General features: G+C 40.4%; 1 protein-coding gene across 7 annotated transcripts in view; it reads right to left on the bottom strand.

The window, feature by feature from the left end:
- The window catches only part of LOC142055067 (syntabulin-like), a 47,385-nt gene that overhangs the window by 21,388 nt on the left and 5,973 nt on the right, over positions 1 to 20,024 (bottom strand). For all 7 annotated transcript variants that reach the window (XR_012659793.1, XR_012659794.1, XR_012659795.1 and 4 more), the window contains one exon: positions 13,352 to 13,489. The gene's annotated coding sequence lies outside the window, so the exon portion shown is untranslated. The remainder of the gene's footprint in view (positions 1 to 13,351; positions 13,490 to 20,024) is intronic.

The raw sequence follows: 20,024 nt of genomic DNA, 5'->3' as shown, positions 1-20,024 counted from the left end.
GCCAATGGCATCCTGGCTTGTATCAGGAATAGTGTGGCCAACAGGAGCAGGGAGGTGATTGTGCCCCTGTACTCGGCACTGGTGAGGCCGCACCTTGAATACTGTGTTCAGTTTTGGGCCCCTCAGTACAAGAAGGACATTGAGGTGCTGGAGTATGTCCAAAGAAGGGCAACAAAGTTGGTGAAGGGTCTAGAGAACAAGTCTTATGAGGAGCAGCTGAGGGAGATAGGGTTGTTTAGTCTGGAGAAGAGCAGGCTGAGGGGAGACCTTATTGCTCTCTACAACTACCTGAAAGGAGGTTGTAGCAAAGTGGGGGTCGGTCTCTTCTCCCTAGTAACAAGCGATAGGATGAGAGGAAATGGCCTGAAGCTGTGCCAGGGGAAGTTTAGGTTGGATATTAGGAAAAACTTTTTCACCGAAAGTGTTGTCAAACATTGGAACAGGCTGCCCAGGGAGGTGGTTGGGTCTCCATCCCTGGAGGTATTTAAAAGAAGGGCAGACGTGGTTCTTGAGGATAGGTTAGCAGTTCGACTTGATGATCTTAAGGGTCTTTTCCAACTTTAACGAATCTATGATTCTATGATTAGCAGGTGAATTCTATAAAAGGTATGATATTTCAACGTCTTTCCTTCTCCAGACACCAACAGTTTTGCCACCATCTCCAAAAAAACCCATGAAACATGAAAGAGCATCTGCAAAGGGAATGTGCTGCTTACGTATTCTATTACAAATTGCTTGATAAATTACACAGTCTAAACTCAACTGCTTAATAACCACAAGGAGACATTTTTTCCTGGAGGCAGGTCAAAGGCTTAAAAATCAACTCCTCTAGGAACCAAGCCTCACAAACCTCACTATGCTTAAGTGCAGAGGGCATTTCCTTGACCTTATCTTACCTTCTCTGAGGAACACATGCTTACCCATCTACAGAAAAGAGAACACACTCTTGTCAGATCATTTACATGGGGCCTCAATAGTAGCCAAACAAATTCATAGAAGAAAAAGCCACCTAGAGCTATACGTTCAAAAAATTCCACATCACAAATCACTGAAGGTTGTGAGGTTTTTCTAAGGAAGCATCCCTACATGCTCATCCAATTCTTACTTTCTTCCCATAGCATCAGCTGGTGTTGGAGACAGGATGCTCAGTTAGGTGGACATTTGGTCTGATCATGCAAGGTTTTTCTCATGTTCTACAATTTTAAAATTACGCCTCTAAGACACTACTGTAACGTACAGTTTTCCTATTCAGTATCTGCTGGTTTTGAAAGACACTTCTGAAAAAACAGTATAGGCTCCATAAGTTCTTAGAAAAAACACATATTTCTACCACCTCACCAGAACTGGAAGCACTAAGGACTGATAAAGAATAGGCCAAGCATTAAAAAGGTACGAAAACCAAATGATGGGCCTGTCCTCAGAGCTGGTCTCTAGGTATAGCCAAAATAGGATGAGAGTAGGGAAAACAATATGGCACTTATTTGTACAATTTCGCCTTGTAGGAGTTCCAGTTGTAGAACAAGACATGATTGACATCAAGATTTTGACATCATAGAAGATGTTAAAAACAAATCCATACTCACTCTTCTCTGACATAGTTGTACTTTCAAAAGTCTACTGTTATGGCTAACATTTTAAGGACACGCATCTCCGATAAGAACTATGCAACCTTGTATTAGACAGTGAAAAGTCTGTTCATGTCCTAGATAGCTTATAAACAAATTCTTCACTACTGACAGTTGCATTTCAGTGTTTGTTCTGAACAGGCAAAGCTGAGAGAGAGAGGTCATTCTGTCAGTGTTCATGAACAATTAGTATTAAGTCATCCTTCTAAAGCAGGATATGCTGAGAGTCCAGAAAGATAATGAAGTTAATCTTTATAACACTTCATAGAATCATAGGATTATTAAGGTTGGAAAAGACCTCTAGGATCATAAAGTCCAACCATCAACCCAACACCCCCAGGCCGCCTAAACCATGCCCTGAAGTGCCACATCTACACATTTTTTTGAACACCTCCAGGGATGGCAACTCCACTACCTCTCTGGGCAGCCTGTTCCAATGTCTAACCACTCTTCCAGTAATATCCAATCTAAACCTCCCTTGATGCAACTTAAAGCCATTTCCTCTTTTTCTATCACTAGTAACTTGGGAGAAGAGACCAACACCCACCTCGCTACAACCTCCTTTCAGGTAGTTGTAGAGAACGACAAGGCCTCCTCTTCTCCAGACTGAACAACCCCAGCTCCTCATAAGACCTGCTCTCCAGACCCTTCACCAACTTTGTTGCCCTTCTTTGGACAGGCTCCAGCACCTCAATGTCCTTCTTGTACTGAGGGGCCCAAAACTGAACACAGTATTCAAGGTGTGGCCTCACCAGTGCCGAGTACAGGGGCACAATCACCTCCCTGCTCCTGCTGGCCACACTATTCCTGATACAAGCCAGGATGCCATTGGCCTTCTTGGCCACTTGAGCACACTGCTGGCTCATGTTCAGCCATCTGTCAATCAGCACCCCCAGGGCCTTCTCCACTTCTGACTATATAGCCAGTATCTAATACTGGTATTAAGATAAACACAGTAATCCACTCACTTTTAAATTACACAAGTTCTCAGTGACAACTCCACTGCCAATAAATCAATACCCCATCAAATAAGACTTTTTAACATGGCACTGAACTGACATGATGAAATTAAATTATTAAGTGTTGAGACTGCTGAGGTACAAGCAGAGCTGGATTATTCCAGTTAAACTGGGTTTTATGATCTCTCCAAAAAGACAACTGCAACCCTCTCTGTCAGACCTAACTACAGGAGTACTAAACATTAGGCTTTCCTTGTAAAACGACAGCTTTCTTCAGAAGCCTGAAAGGCCCATGAGTAGTTAATTTTTTAAAAAACCTTGGGTTTTAAAAAGCATTGGCTTTTAACCTATACTTTCTTATTTTTGATAACGGATCACAACAAATTTTGTCATTATTCTACCAATTTAACCAAAACAAGGCTCCAAAGCCAAAGAGAACTATGGTCAGATACTTCCTCCATTTGTGAAATGGAAGACCGCAATAACTAAAATGCTGTTCAGAAATCTTATCAAAACTCTCAAACTTCTGGTAAAGCTACATATCTAGTAACAGCTACCTTCTGGTAGAACTGATTGATGCATAAACCTGCTAGTTATGGTGAATTACACCATTAAATGAAGCCTCAGCCACATGCCAGGGTGCTGAATCATTGTAAAATTGAAAGTCCTGTACTTTGTTTAACCTGCATGTTGCTGATGATCTCAGAAAATTAATCACTCTAACACTGTCCTTGTAAGTTACGTACCTTTCCGTTATGGGAAAAAATTAAAATTTACAACTAAGAATTTTTTAGGAACCAGTGTTCAAATTACATCAATCTACAAAATGTCCCAATAAGATGCCTCTATGTATTGATTGTTTGGTACTTCGGGTTCCATTCACAATTTCCATGCTAAACGAGGGGGGTTTTTTATAATTTCATGGCTACTACACAATCACCAGATGCCCAGAATCAATTACCGAAGAGCAAGACAAACATGCCAATTCAGGAAAAAAGTTATTTAGAGAAATTAGAGAACACAAACACTCTGCACACTCTTGTTTCCAGGTGGCCATCAGAACTCCTCACCCTAAAAGCAATGCTTTTCTTCTGACAGGTTGTGTGCAGCGTTTCAACTGTGCATCTCTTATAAAAATTCTGCAACTGTACATTCAACATGCAGTTGTTCACAGTATTTGAACAGTTAAAGCAGCACTGGACATTCAGTACATCTTCACTATGGTGAGTGATCCTTAAATATCTTGAACGGTGAATTTGTTGAATCAACTTAAGGAACAGCATAGGCCCCAGTGCTGCAGCACGTAAATAACAACAATTTCTCTAGCTGTGCACAGTGCACCGTCATGGTGGGAAGTTCTCCATCTGGACTTCTGAAGCCCTTTTTCTCCTGCTAGGTACAGTAATCTTGAGAATAGTGGCATCTCTCATTAATTTCTGAGACTCTGATCTTAAGCTTTAACTAGTTACAAAAACAGCCTGAAAAATTCACAATAATTTGTAGTCTTAAGCATGTGTATGGTTTATTTCCATTAGTTTTAAAGAACAAGGGATTCATGCTTTATTTTTTTTTCCTAACACACACAATCCACCCTCCACACTGGATCTAAGTTACTAAGTCACTAAATTTGAAGTTACGAAAACATATTGTTGCTTCTACTTGTGTCACCTTGTACATTTTAGTGAAATTCAACTCCCCATCTTCAACACTGTACAAAGAGTAAAATACACTGCAATCACAGATTCACAGAAAAATTTACATTACAATGGACTTTAAGAGGCCCTTGATCTAATCCCACACTCAAAGCAGAGACAACCTCAAAGCTAAATTCAATTTCAAGATTATGTGAAGATGGCCAGAGAGTTGCTCAGTCATATTTTTAATATCTCTAGTAAAAGAATTTCTACAACCTATTTGGAGCCCCCACCTTGATCCAGTGTTAAAGCACCCTCACGATAAAAAACTTTTTCCTACTGCATAACCAGAATTTTCCTTGACCAAACTTGTGTTCACTGCCCTTTGCTGCTTGCCTGTACACCTCAGAGAAGTGTGTCTCGGTCTTCTTTAGAAACACAAAATTGTTTAGGTTTGAAGGCAGCACAGGATTTCACCAACTCCAACCTCTAGCTCAAGCATGGCTACCTCAAGCTGGCTCAGTTCTTCTATCATGAAGTGCTCCTAAAATATCAATTAGCTAAATAAATCTCATTTATGCACCTGAAGAAGCAAACTGATTTACAATTATAATCAGGTGGCCAAGAGACCACCTGCACAAAAAACCTAGCCTAGAATTCCTGTAACAGAACTGGGAGGAGAACAAGATTTTTCTGAGCCAACTCATGTAAGCAGAAAAAATTCCTTACGTTCCATGTTAGGGAAGCAAAGAATAAAAAACAGTGCCTTCACTCTCAAAACTTCAGAGCCAAGGTGAGAACAGTAACCTAAGCCTGTGTCTATAATAAAAACTTCAATACTCAGGCAACCACTGGTATGACTGCCACAGCAAAACTTCCAGTGGCAACATATGCTAGAAGAGCTTTTCAACATCAAATTCTAGGTTCCCTATTAAGGCATCTATTCCCTAATAAGGCATATAAGATGCATATACAGGTTGCAGCTTACAGAACACAACTACAGTACAGAAATCACCTAAGCTGAAAACTATTAGTAATATGTAAAGAGCCTATTTTCCACATAAACTAGGCCTACAAAGACAAAAATCACAATGAAGTAGAAACAAAAAAACCAAGAACCAGTGTAAGTTAAAGAGACTCCAGGTTTTTAATGAACTCATAGCCATCAATAAGACTGGAAGAACAATAGAAGCAGCTTCTTTTTTTGCTCCTTTGCAAGCACATTCTGAAATAGTATCTATTAAAGAACTGAGCTTAAAGCTTTTTTCTCTATCAGTCAACAACAAACAATCAGGTCATTAAGTTACCCAAAGTTAAAAACAGATGAGAAGATTTTTGTATTTTATACAACTAACACTTAGAATTCTTAATTCAAATTAATGCTAAATCTATTTTGGTTTAAAGGAAACTTCCTTGAAGGACTCGAGGTATTCCACTAATATGAATTTCCAGCTGTTTTAAAAATACACAAAAAATAATGACTGTAGAATGGCTTAAAAATAGTGTTTGTATTTAGCTATCCACAGCCAGCACAGCCGGATAAATGTAATATCTCACATACACTATCTGATGAAATAATTTTCACGTTTAAAAGTTTGTATAAGAGAAATCTGAACTTCAGGTCAATTATAGCCTACCTCATGTGGCTGCTCAAGGACAACACGGCAAGAAAAACTGATAGTAGTGATAGTTGCCAGCGTAATGGGTGCTTGATCCAGCAGCTCCCTGAAGAAAGCCCAGGAAGAGTTTGCAAGGGGAGTGAGGTAGATGTAGCTGGCTCAGGACAGGAGAGAGAAGGCAAAGGAAGTGATGGTGATCCTTTCATCCAAAGGAAAGGGTCCTTTAACTTAATTCAGTAGTCAAGACACCCATCTGGAATCTGCAGACCCAAAAGCTACTTGATTTGCAGGACTTAAGTGCAAGGTCCTGCACCTGGGTCAGGGCAATCCCCAGTACCAATACAGGCTGGGGCATGAAGGGATTTAGAGCAGCCCTGCGGAGAAGGACTTGGGGGTACTGGTGGATGAAAAGCTAGACATGAGCTAGCAATGTGTGCTCACAGCCTAGACAGCCAACCATAACCTGGGCTGCATCAAAAGAAGCGTGGCAGCAGACAAAGGTGTTGCCCCAAAAACTTGGCTCTGTTACCTGGTGTGCATTGCCCAACTTAACACATGGAGCCAAGGTATTTTCCTTTATTATGTAAATGCACAGATATGGGTGCAAGGTACAAACCAGCACACCACTGGCAGAAACTAACAGTTATTTATACACAAGATATTAATAATCCAATACATATTCATTATTATTCTGTTAAATGACTCGTTAAAATTCTTCACCTACCATGTAAATGACTATGCATGCCCACTATGATTTTGAGACTTTTACTTCCTTAACCTTTTGGGTTGGCAGGTTTCCTGAGTGGGTGGTCTTTGAGTTGGTGGTTGTGATCTCCCTCTGCCAGAATTACCTTTCCCCTAGTTTCACTTAAATTTGGCAACACTACATAGTCCTTCACAGCCATTAACAAAGCAGACTTTCATTCACTTTGGGGCTTTTGTTCTACGACAGAGGTATATGCCACAGTATTGTTAGGGTAAAGTGAGATAAGCGAATCTTTATCAATATCAAAAGGAGGTGATTCTGCCCCTCTGCTCTGCGAGACCCTACCTGGAGTGCTTTGTCCAGCTCTGGAACCCTCAGCACAGGAAAGACATGGACCTGTTGGAGCTGGTCCAGAGGAGGGCCATGAAAACGGCCAGAGGGGTGGAACACCCCTCCTATGAAGAAAGGCTGAGAGACTTGGGGTGGTTTAGCTTGGAGAAGAAAAGGCTCCTGGGAGACCTTACAGCAACCTTTCAATACTTACAGGGGGCTTTTAAGAAAGATGTAGACAAACTTTTCAGCAGGGCCTGTAGCAGAAAGACAAGAGGCAATGGTTTTAAACTAATGGAGGGTAGATATAAGGAATTTTTTTTTTTCTATGAGGGTAGTGAAACACTGGAAGACGTTGCCCAGAGAGGTGGTAGATGCCCCATCCCTGGAAACATTCATGGTCAGGCTGGGCTGGGCTCTGAGCAAACTGATCTAGTTGAAGATGTCCCTGCTCCCTGCAGGGGGGTTGGACTAGATGACCTTTAAAGGTCCCTTCCAACCCAACCCAACTTCTGCAAGAATATATGTCTGTCTGTTTTTTCACTAATTCCATTCCAAAAAAACACTCCCAAGAAAGAGCTTTCTGTTTCCAGCCCCCTCCTCACTAGTATTTAAAAGATTCCTAGGACAGAGGCTGGCACAGAGCAGCCTACATGAACTATGCTAACCCTCGAGGATTTGACAACGAACTGCAATTTAAATTGCTTAGGTCAGGAAAAGGAGTGCTCAACTGTATTTTTAAATCTGGGCCTTACCATGTCTTACTTTCCCTCTCAACAGTCTTATAAAAAGTGTCTAATAACAATAACCTTAACTACACAGCATTTAAGATAAAGGTGCTAGGCAAAAATGTACACAGAGCAGTGTCTTAAGAGTAAAACCTACAACTCACTGCAGTGGCTGAACATGAATCAAACATGAAGCAAATTATTTAGATGTCACTTTCAATTGCACATGTGAACATTTAATTTCAAGTGCGATACTTACTAGTGGCTAGAGGCAATCTCACAATTACATTAAATACTTAATTCCAAAATGGAAATGAACCATCCAAAACAAAGATGGAGTCTGATTTTATATCCCTTCATAAACTTTAACTGAACTCATATACTGTTCAGAGACTGTCAACTCAGTCCATATCACCAGTTATTCCCGACAAGTTATGCTTCTGATAGAGCATTTTCTGTTAGTTTTACAAATGGAATCTTGAATTCAAGACTCACTCAGCCTGGTTAAAGATACTTACGGAAACTATTTAATTATTTTAATAGGTTGAATCCTCTCCTCCACAATTCAAAAGGGAATACTGTGCAGATGATAATACAAATAGATTTTTTTTATGAGAGAAAAGTGGAACAATGGCATACTAATATTGGATGGATTACTTATAATAGGCAAGATTCTGAAGCAGTTTCGTCAAAATCAGTGCATTCATCCCAAATTAGAACTGCCCTTGCTACTTCCTTTATATCCAAACTGCGACTGTCTGCCATTATGTGACATAACCATTTCTTGACTCCCTGTCTAATCCCAGTCTGCAAGCAGAAAAGCATGGACCCATAAGAAATGAGATATAGTGCTGGATTACTCTCAAGTTTCCTAAATGACCACACTCAAAATACCTTCTTCAACTGCAAAAGAGACCCCTTACATTCTAAATGGAAGTGTATAATGCATATCTGGTATTGAGTTCTGCTGAAAGAGAATGAGAAGATTAAAAACTCCCCTTCTCCCCCGAAGTGACAACTTAAAAAAGGGGCTGCTTTACTAAAATATGTGTTCCTTTTCACAACTCTGCCTCAACCCTCTTAAGATATCTTCTGAGGATATGTTAGCTCTACAGCGCCTTTATTCAAACCTAGGAAGTAGTAAAGAATATAAAGCATTCAGTCTAGACAGCGCATTAATGAGTCAATTAATTTGGATGCAGGATGTATCTAACTGTGGAACTGCAAGAATCTGGACACTGAAAATGTCTGAGAAAGACAAGGTCTATTGCAAGGCCATAAAGAGGAACCTGAGGCCGTGTAAGAGAAGTACCATGGGACAGATACAAGATAGTTTTAGATGAACTTCACTAACTAAAAATTAGAACTGCCCATACATGAAATGTTTCCACTGAAAATTTAAGCTCATTTCTACTTCTCACTGCTAGCTGGATTTTCAGAATACTGAAACCAGAAAAAAACCCTCATCTACTACCAAACCTTCTGGCTTCTGTTTGGTTTTGCTAATACAAGGCTGAAGCTTTAGGCGCTACCTGCTTATTCATAGAAGTTTAATAATATCATAAAAAAATGCAAAAGTTCTTGTTATGTGGATTGCTGAACAGAATTAGTTTAGGCATGTCTGAAAACTTTTTGGCAGCAAAAAGATGTCTCTATAATATATTACTGCCATAGGATAGCATGCAAAAGTTTTGGGCAGCTTCCCCAAAACCAGAAACAGATCTATTGCATTATGATAGTACAACAAAACTTCTGGAGCTGGAATATATTATCCTGAAAGATGCATTCATACTGCTACACAGACACAGTGAAGAACTCAAACTAACGGCAAACCTCGAGCATGCTTTCGAAGTACACTTGGCATTAGGATTTCACATTTTTTAAAACTGGCAATTTAGCACAATGCCAGCAGGAAATTGCAGACATAGGATTTTCAGGTTAATCACAATTCAAATCCTGAATAAATCCAGCTACAAACCCAGTCATTAACAGACTAAAAATTTGTTAGTTTAAACAAAGAACCAAAACTGCTGTAAATTATCCTGACAAACATCTGAGAAATTTTATTTTTTCTTCATAACCTCTTATTAAAAACCCAGGACCTTAAGTTAGATGATAATGCTGTTGTAAATGCTACTATCTTTTGAAGGTTGCTTTGACTATTAAAGCTTTAATTCACAGCTTTTTTTTAATAAACAATAATTATTACAAAGCTGGCCTCAGCGTCACCAGATGGATATGGAAAACAGAGATTTCAGTGAGGTTTGAAAGCTAAACACCATTGTCCTGGTTCATTTCCTCAAAACAAAATAAAAACCAGAGGCCAAGTGCCTTCACAAAAGTTACACTGAACAGTAACAAATTAAAACCCAATAAAATAGCCCCCCCTCCCATTAAGTACAATTAAGGCATTTAGTACAATTAACTACAAGTAAGGCATTTAATATTCACTCCCCTTTTTCTGACTAAAGCCAATTAGCCAACTATTCTTCAATGCCTTTGTAAAAGGAAAAAAAGAAAAAAAAGCAAGCTGTTGTATATTTGGAGGTCTTTACATCCTTAATACTGAAACATCAAAACTCTTCATATGTTACTACTGACAATGAAAAGTGGTAGCTCAGTAATTATTTACCTGGAGTGCTCAATTCTTTAAAAATGAAAAAAAAAAAATCATATTTTCACTCTGACTCTTAAATTAGGAATGGCAGAAGAATTGAATAATTTAATCCAAAGAAAACTCACATAGGACTAAAAAAATTTAATATAAGATATAATTAAGGAGCAGGCTTTCAGGAACCGCTGTTTCCAACACAGAACACAAACACAGATTTATACTGAGTACAATTGCTTCCATAAGCAAATCAAAGCCTCTACAGACAAAACGTATTACTCTGAGTATGATTTTTATATTGTCGGTCTAAATGATTCTCCCTTGATTGTAACATTCTAGTTCTATAACCTCTGAAAAACCATCATATTCCTTATTCTGTATTCTAACCTAAGAAGAAACATCACCTAGCAACACAGAAATTAGGTTCTCTTCATTTCTTCCCAAGGACTACTAATGGATTTTCAATACTGTGAGTAGGAAAGCTTAATTTTTATATAGTCTCAGTGTCAAATAAAAGTTCTTTATTCTCACATACACTTGGATACACAACGAATGTTGAGAAAATTGTGCTTGCTGGTTTGGACAATTGGGGTCAAAGATAACTCCTATGGCTGGGAGACAGCCAAATCATTTCAGTATTCATGGCACATCTGTGTGCCTCTTGTTGCCTTCAGGAATGACAGCCCATATACTTCAACCCAATTCTGTGGCTATCAAATTTAGATGGTCTATATCCCACATTTTCCTCACCTACAGGCCAGATAGATACATACTTGTTCCATTAAACATACAGCACTTCCTATCAGTGTTTCTGAACAACTGAAGCTCAAGCATCTGTTCAGAAAGTCTGGACTGGTGGCGTTTCCCCAGTGTGTGTGCCTGCACGTAAGAGCACATAAATGTACTGAGAAGTACGGGAAACAGACCTGCCCTATTGTCTCAGATAAAAGTTGGACTGAAACAGGCACAAGCCACACATTATCTGCAAGTACCAGGTCTACTGAGACGCACTGAAAAAGGAGGTAAGACTTTGCAGAGGAAATTATTTATTTTTTAAACATGATCTGAAAAACCTCAGGCCTTTCCACACATCTAAATAAGCATGTGAAATTGTTAAGTAAATGGAAACTGAACTGCTTTCCATAGTGAGGAGGGTGGAAAGGGGAAAGGAGGGAGGAAGGAACAGAAGCTAAGCCTGGAATAACAAGATCATTTTATATTACTTCATGACAAACTCACTGAAACATGTCATTGGACAAGAATAAAACCCTGTGTTTGTTTCTCTTAGAGTTGCAGGAGACAGCTATCTGGGTAAGGATCACAGACTGCCTAGGATAACTGCAGTTCCTTCTATTTAAATGAGTTAAACTTGTTTAATAGTTAAGTTGAAGGTACAGATGACCCTACTACCAAGAGCATGTTAATATGTTTGTTTAAAAGTATGATGGAAGAGAAGTAAACCTTCACTAAAGAGATAGAAAAGTATAGTCACCTTTCTCAGTCACAAAGGACTGTCATTTGGCTGACATTTTACCTGATAATTGTTTCACATAAAATGGTCATATCTGCGTTTTTAATGTTACCACTTCTGAAGCAACTGCACTGCTAGAGGATATGAGTGATTTATACTGTTAGTATCTACTTCATTTGAATTTTAAAGATTTTGGGTTTGACTTCTGTAAAAGAAACTCTTCTTAGAATAACTGTACTTTGAAATATGAAACCTTCAGTCTTCCAAATCTGATGACTACTGTCTCTGCTGAATACATAAAGGAGGTATACTTAAATACTTCCAAGCTGTTACATCTTATTAATTAAGCCAGTAGTTTTAGGTAGTTTGCCTAAATACAACCTGTTTAAAATTTTATTAAGTCAAACAATGATGCGATCACAACAAACATTTTTAATTCACTCATCTTACAAACATCTTTAATTAAGTCATTTAACAAGACAGCTGGCAAAATTCCTGGTAAAACAGACCTCATCTAGACTTTATGAATACGAATGTAAACATAATTAAGGAAACGTCTAACCTACAAAATTTAATCACATTGCAATCACTTGCAGCACTATATTTTAAATTTAAGATAAACAAAATAACAACAGTGATTAGCTCCTTACACATTCTTAGCTTGTGACTGCTTGGGTGCCTAAGAAAAAGTTGTGAATGAATTTTTCCTGCAGCTGGCATCCTTAGAAAACCTTTACCAGGCAGAGCCTCTTGTTCACACTGCAACCTTCTGCAGGTCTTCTGAGACCTCTCTACCCTCAGTTGTTTGAAATCAGTCAATGGTCAAAGTTAACTGGGTAAGACAAACTGACAGCCAGCATGACTGCTTAAACCCCACTTCTTCAGCAAATGTAAAGAAAGCAAATACAGTATTCTGCCTCTCCACTGTTGAGAAAAATAGGATGGCACCACCATTTCTGAAAGCCTAATTTTGCAGAGCTCTTATAAACAGTCAAAAACTGTGACTCTCAAACTGCTGCCATTATGTCCTCCCTAGACTATGTTCTTACTATTCCTTCTCTTCCACTATGGGATAGGATAAGGAACTGCAAAACAAGTGGAATGGCTCCTCAGCCACCTCAGCTCACAGTCCCAAGAGTGAATTTAAACAGCCATCATTTCCCAATTATGTTAAGCATGTGTGTAATTCCTTTCAGGACTGGAGGAAAATACTGCAGCTGGCCAGACAATTAGCAGGACATTATCGACAGCCTTTGTTTAACACAGTATTGCATTTTAGTTATTTCATTTTGAGACAGCACACCTCGAACAGGTGAGCCTGTGGCTCAAAAATTATTTTGAACATAAACACACAATTTATGCTTTCAATAAAGGACTAGGAAACAGAGGGGAAGGTGTTTCCTCCTTCCATCCAATGAAATATATTAGATGGATTCACTGTAACATAAATGAAGCCCTTGCTTGCTATTAAAAGATGATAAACTGACATTGTTCATGCACTTCCGTCAATTGCTGTAGTTGCAACTATAATTTCAGGAGATATGTAACTCGCATAGATACAAACGGTTATAACACATAGATTTTCATGACTGTATCTCTCCAGAGCAAAATTTTCTTTCCTACTTCTGTTTACTACAGATAATAATTTTAATCCAACTCGAGACTTACACGTATTGAAGAAACTGCTTTGTCTCCGTTGCTCAACTGTCACATTCCAGGGGGCAGAGATGGAACACCGTGTCTGGAAAGCCCATGCCAGGCTAGAATACGAACAGCAACTCCCTTTCACTGGCACAGAAGAAAACCCTGAGAATGAAGACAGACAGGTGTTTATATACAGCACATTTTCTTCTTTAAAACAGCATTTCCTGAAAACATACATACCAGAAGAAAAAACTGTACTATTTACTCATACAGCTTACTTTCCAAAGCGAATCAGACTTGAACCTTCTGTCTTGAAGCATAAAGCAAGTTGCAGAAGGGGAAGAAATATTGCAATAGAAAGCGTCACAAGGAAAAGAAGGGTAGAAGGCTTCTAATATTGCTGATGCAGTGAGAATGCACCCTCCAAAAGTAGAAATATTGTTCTAGCAGAAAAACATGCAATAATTTTCCTGGACACAATCAAAAGTGATAAATATATACATCATTAAATACTACATGCTATGAAAACCAAATCTGAAATCAGCCCAATGATCCTGTTCAATATCTTGCTTAATGATCTGGAACGTGGGGCAGAGTGTACCCTCAGCAACTTTGCGGACAATACAAAACAGGGAGGACTGGCTGATACGCCAGAGGGTCGTGCTGCCATCCAGAGGGACCTTGACAGGCTGGAGAAATGGGCTGACAGGAACATTATGAAGTTCAACAAAGTCAAGTGCAAAGTCGTGCACCCAGGGAGGAGCCACATACACCAATACATCCTGGGGGCTGAACGGCTGGATAGCAGCTTGGCAGAAAAGGACCTGGGGGATCCTGGCGGCCACCAAGATGACCATGAGCCAGAAATGTGCCCTTGCAGCAAAAAAGGCCAACAGCATCCTGGGCTGCGTTAGGTGGACTGTTGCCCTCTGTACTGAGCACTGGTGAGACACACCTGGAGCACCGTGTCCAGTTCTGGGCTCCCCAGTACAAGAGGCGTGGACATACTGTAGAATTGGACATTAGGAAAAGGTTCTTCACTCAGAGGGTGGTTGGTCACTTGAACAGGCTCCCCACAGAAATGGTCAGGGCATCAAGCTTGTCAGTGTTCAAGGAGTGTCTGGATGATGCTTTTAGTCATGTGGTTTAGTTTTAGGTAGTCCTGCAAAGAGCAGGGAATTGGACTTGATGATCCTTATGAGTCCCTTCCAACTTCAGATATTGTATGTTTCTATGAGAAAGTCCAGTGAAGGGTTACAAAGATGATTGAGGGATTGGAGCATTTCTCATAAAAGGAGCGTCTGAGAGAGCTGGGACCATTTAGCGTGGAGAAAAGCATGCTCAGGAGGGATCTTACCTATGTATATAAATATCTGAAGGGAGGGTATAAAGAAGACTGAGCCAGGCTCCTCTCATTGGTGCCCAGTGAGAGGACAAGAGGCAACAGGCGTAAATTTAAAAACAAAAAATCCCATCTGAATATAAGAAAACTTTTTTTTTTTTCCTCTCCGCTGAACATGGTCCTGGGTAATCTATTCTAGTTGACCCTGCTTTGAGCAGGGAAGGTGAACTAGATGATCTCCAGAGGCTTCCAACCTCAACTATTCTGTGATTCTGCAAAGTCGTGAACCTGACTTACTCTGGCACCTTGAAAGGAGAATGTACCTCCAGAAGTACCTTCCTCATGGCCCTCTGGATTTGATGTTACAAGCTAGCCAGTTACACATGCTCTTATCTCCAGAACAGATTACTTCAATATAGCATACATGGTGGTGCATTTCTGCCAGGTAGCTCAGCTAACGTAGACATGTTGCTATTCTATTAGCCAAAGGGAGCATGTTATAACTGCTAAGGCTCAGGTGCTTACCTACAACAATGAAAGCAAGATATACTTTCTTTTATTGACCAGCAGAGGGGTGGTTCTGAAGAATCCAAGTAAGGAATCCATATTTTTCCTACTTACATAATCAATCAATCCAAACAGTGTGCATATTCAACCAACTAAAAAGGGCTATACTGTCCTGAAATCAATTATTCAACATGTTATTTGGAAAATTGTAATAGAATTTTAAAAAATTTAAATTCTACCTCTTCCTAAACTACATCTAAATTCAATCTTTCCAGCTAGATTTTAAAAGCAGAACATAAGCATGATTTTTGTCATGTTCTATTACCATCCAGTATCAACAAAAGAACAATACATCATAGGAGTAACTGAAACATGGTGGGACTCCTCAAACGACTGGGGGATCGCAATGGACAGTTACAAGCTCTTTCATAAGGACAGGCAAGGTAGAAGAGGTGGAGGAGTCGCACTCTACATCAAGGAACACCTTGAATGTATTGAAGTCAACTATGGTGATTGCAACTGCTCTATCGAATGCCACTGGGTTAAAGTCAAAGGGGTCATCTCCAAGCAGGACCTCACAGAGGGCATCTGCTATCGACCTCCTAACCATGTTGATGAAGCCGACGAAGCGATATTTGGGGCACTAAAGCAAGCTTCTGGCCAACAGAACCTGGTCCTGATGGGTGACTTCAACTACCCAGACATCGCTGGAAGAACAATAGGGCAGCTTGCATGTCATCCACCAAGTTCCTGGAATGTATAGAGGACTGTTTCCTGATACAAATGTCAGATGTGCCAGCCAGGAAGGAGGCACTGCTGGACTTGCTATTCACAAACCAAGAAAGCCTGCTCTGTAATATCTTGGTTAGTGATAGCCTTGGCTGCAGTGACCACAATATTGTGGAGTTTGGGATCCTGCTGAGTGTGCTGAAGGTCAGCTCTAAGACAAGGATTCTTCATTTTAGAAGAGCAAACTTCAGCGCACTCAGGGCTCACTTGGGAGGGATTCGATAGGAGGCTTCCATGGAATACAAAGGAGCTAGTGAGAGCTGGGAATTCTTCAAGAACTCTCTATTGGAAGCACAAAGCCAATTTATCCCCTACAAAGGAAAAGGAAGTAAGCGGAGCAAGAGGCCCCCATGGCTCAACCATGACTTCCTGGGTCTACTCAAATCCAAAAGGGAAGCACACCAGAAATGGAGAAGTGGAGGATTATCCGCTGAGAACTACAAGGGCATAGCCAGAGAGTGCAGAAATGCAGTCAGAAAAGCAAAAGCCCAAATTGAATTGAAACTGGCTGTAGACATAAAAAATAACAAGAAAGGGTTCTTCAGACATGTCAACCACAAGCAGAAAAGAAGGAAAACGTAGGCCCACTGTTAAACAGAAAAGGACAATCAATCACCAATGATGCAGAAAAGGCAGAGGTCCTCAACACCTTCTTCACCTCAGTCTTTACCAGCACTGTAGGGTCCCAGGCTTTGGGAACAAAATTGCCGATTGACCCAAACACCAACCCGCTATCAGTGAAGGAAGAGTTAGTATATGAATTACTACACGAGCTTGACCCCCACATGGGCCCTGATGACATTCACCCGAGGGTGTTGAGAGCGCTTGCTGACATCATCGCAAGGCCGCTCTCCATAATCTTTGAGAAGTCACGGAGAACGGGGGATGTCCCGGAGGACTGGAGGAAGGCAAATGTTACCCCTACCTGCAAGAAGGGCTCAAGGGAGGATCCAGGTAACTATAGGCTCATTAGCCTTACTTCAAACCCTGGGAAAGTTACTGAACGAATCCTCCTCAGGGCCATCACAAGTCAATTGAAGCACGTGATTGGGAAAAGCCAGTCTGGCTCCACTAAAGGCAGATCATGCTTGACAAACCTGGTGGCCTTCTACGACAAAGTGACTTGCCTGGTTGACATGGGGCAGGTGGTGGACATTGTTTACCTGGACTTCTCCAAAGCCTTTGATACGGTCCCCCACAGTCTCCTCCTGGAGAAATTGATGTGTTACGGTCTAGACAAGTGGTCTGTGCAGTGGGTGGGGAACTGGCTGATGGGCCGCACCCAAAGGGTGGTGGTAAATAGCTCTTTCTCAAACTGGCAACCTGTCACTAGTGGGGTCCCCCAGGGATCGATACTGGGCCCAATCTTATTCAATATCTTCATAAGTGATCTGGATAACGGCATCAAGTGTAGCCTGATGAAGTTTGCAGATGACACCAAGTTGAGTGGGGAAGTAGACACTCCAGAAGGGAGAGCTGCTCTGCAGGGAGATCTGGATAGGCTGGAAGAGTGGGCCAGCAAGAACCTTATGAAGTTCAACAAGGAAAAGTATAAGATCATGCACCTGGGAAAACATAATCTGGGAACGCAGCACAGACTGGGATCCACCTGGCTGGAGAGCAGCTCTCTGGAAAGGGACCTGGGGGTCCTGGTGGAGAGGAAGCTCAACATGAGCGAACAGTGTGCTGCTGCGGCCCAGAAGGCCAACATGATGCTGGGTTGCATCAAAAAGGGCATTGCCAGCAGAGATAAAGAAGTCATTATCCCACTCTACCCAGCGCTTGTCAGGCCACACCTGGAGCACTGTGTACAGTTCTGGTCCCCTCTATACAAAAAGGATGTGGACAGGCTGGAAGGGGTCCAGAGAAAGGCCACCAAGATGATCAGAGGACTGGGGAGTCTGCCATACGAGGATAGGTTGGGAGAACTGGGTTTGTTCAGCCTTGAGAAAAGGAGGCTTAGAGGGAATCTCATCACCATGTACCAGTACTTAAGGGGTAGTTACAAAGAAGATGGAGACTCCCTTTTTACACAGAGTCACATGGAGAGGACAAGGGGGAATGGACACAAGCTGCTCTTGGGGAGATTCTGACTGGACACGAGAGGGAAATTTTTCACACTGAGGACAGTCAACCATTGGAATAATCTCCCCAGGGAAGTGGCTGACTCAACCACGTTGGATACTTTCAAGAGTCGTCTGGACAGAGTGCTGGGCCATCTTGTCTAGACTGTCCTCTTGCTAGGAAGGTTGGACTAGATGATCTCTGAGGTCCCTTCCAACCTGTGATTCTGTGAATACATTTTTTGAAGTCAGCTCTTTCTAGGCAAATAACAATCAGTTCAGTTAACTGGGGTAACATAGCAGGAAGTTCTAAAAAGTTCCTTCGAAAGTAGCCTTAAAAGGTGAATTTATTGTCATTTACTTCTACGAAAAGTTAAAGTTGACAATAAAACTCCATTATGAAAATTTTGTGAAAAACTATTAATTTTCACAAAATAAAAAGCAGCCTAGAGAAAAAAAAAAAGGCAGCAAAAAATAGGAATAGAAGATTCTTAACTCTCTAGTTAAAATCACAGAGAATGCAGAACATATCAGTTAGTCATAGTATGAGACACATAGAATATGCTAGTCACTACCCAAACACTTCCTTTTACTTCAAACTGCTACTGAACTAGCAGCCTCTCCTAATACGAACTACATAGTGTTAATAACTCTATAAACACTCAAGTTTTGAGTTGTTTTGTTTTTAATATGCATTTAATGACAAACTGTTAATCTAAAAGATTAAATTAACAGCTCATCTGAGAATAATTGTCACTAAAATTATGTGAGGTATTTATCTTTTGGAATGGCATGCAATTAAAGAATTTATTTTTTAAAAAAATAACATCATGTATCTACAACTAATTTAAAATTGCACTGTGTGGCAGTATTTATAATTTCCCTTGTTGCACCCTTTAATTGCCTACAGCTGGAAACTGCCTCAAAATAACTTGCAAAATCTAATTCCATCTTCTTCATGCACTTACGTATTTTTTCATACCTCAAACATGACTTGAAGTGGCACACTTCACATACTTCCTGTTGCCCTATAAATGATCTTTTCACATACATAAGCCCATCTACTGATAATTTCCTTGAATAAGCTTCTTTTAATACAAAGACATAACAACTCCTAGGTCTTAATACTTTTTTGAGAAAAATGAGAAAAGAAAATCTGGACATTTATGTACAGATGCACTGGTTCAGGCTAGTGCCCTAAGCAGCTCAGTATTCTGCCTCCACCAAGCACTACAAACAGCTGCCTGCAGAAGAGTAAAAAGTGAGCAAATATGTACAATACTGTCCTCTGCAGTTTCTCAGTCTCTGACTATTTTCAGTAGGGGTGATATCCTCAGAACCATGTAAACATCTTGCATCCACAACATTCCTTGGTAAGGAGTTCCACACACCTACTACTGACCACATAATGAACGAGGTGCTTTTTAGTATTCTTATTTTCAGCCTGCCTTTTATTAGCTCCATGGCATAGTTATCAGGTCAGAAGAGAAAGTCAATTCCTATCCACTCCACATGTGATCTAGCAGACTTCTCATACTTCTCCAGGAAGCCTTTTCAAGACTGAGGAGTTCCAGCCTACTCAGCTATCGCTATAGTAATCATGGTGACCCTCCTCCCCTTTGAACCAGTCTTCTCCAGTTGTGATTTAGTCTTTTGGATATGAAGGGATTTAGAACTTCATCACCTTATATTTATCTACATTGCAATTAATTCACCATTTTATTGCCCATTCACTCATGTCCAGTCAGCATTTCTTTTCTACTTTAAATAACTTGATACCATCACCAAAATTAACTATCTTGCTGCTGAACCCCTTTTCCAGTGAGCTTATGAACATGCAAACTAGTACAGCTGTTTATGGAATTCCACTGGTGATCTCCATCTGACAAAAGAGCTCCAACACTCATCCCTACCTTTCAGTGAATTATTTAAACATACCACGACCTCCTCTCATATGCCGCATCTGCTGAACTTCTTAAAAGTCTGTGGTGAGGAA

Source organism: Phalacrocorax aristotelis, chromosome 3 (genome assembly GCF_949628215.1).
Source record: "Phalacrocorax aristotelis chromosome 3, bGulAri2.1, whole genome shotgun sequence".
In the NCBI taxonomy this organism is placed as follows: Eukaryota; Metazoa; Chordata; class Aves; order Suliformes; family Phalacrocoracidae; genus Phalacrocorax; species Phalacrocorax aristotelis.
Note: the sequence above shows the minus strand (reverse complement) of the source record. Positions and strands in the feature narration are given on the sequence as shown.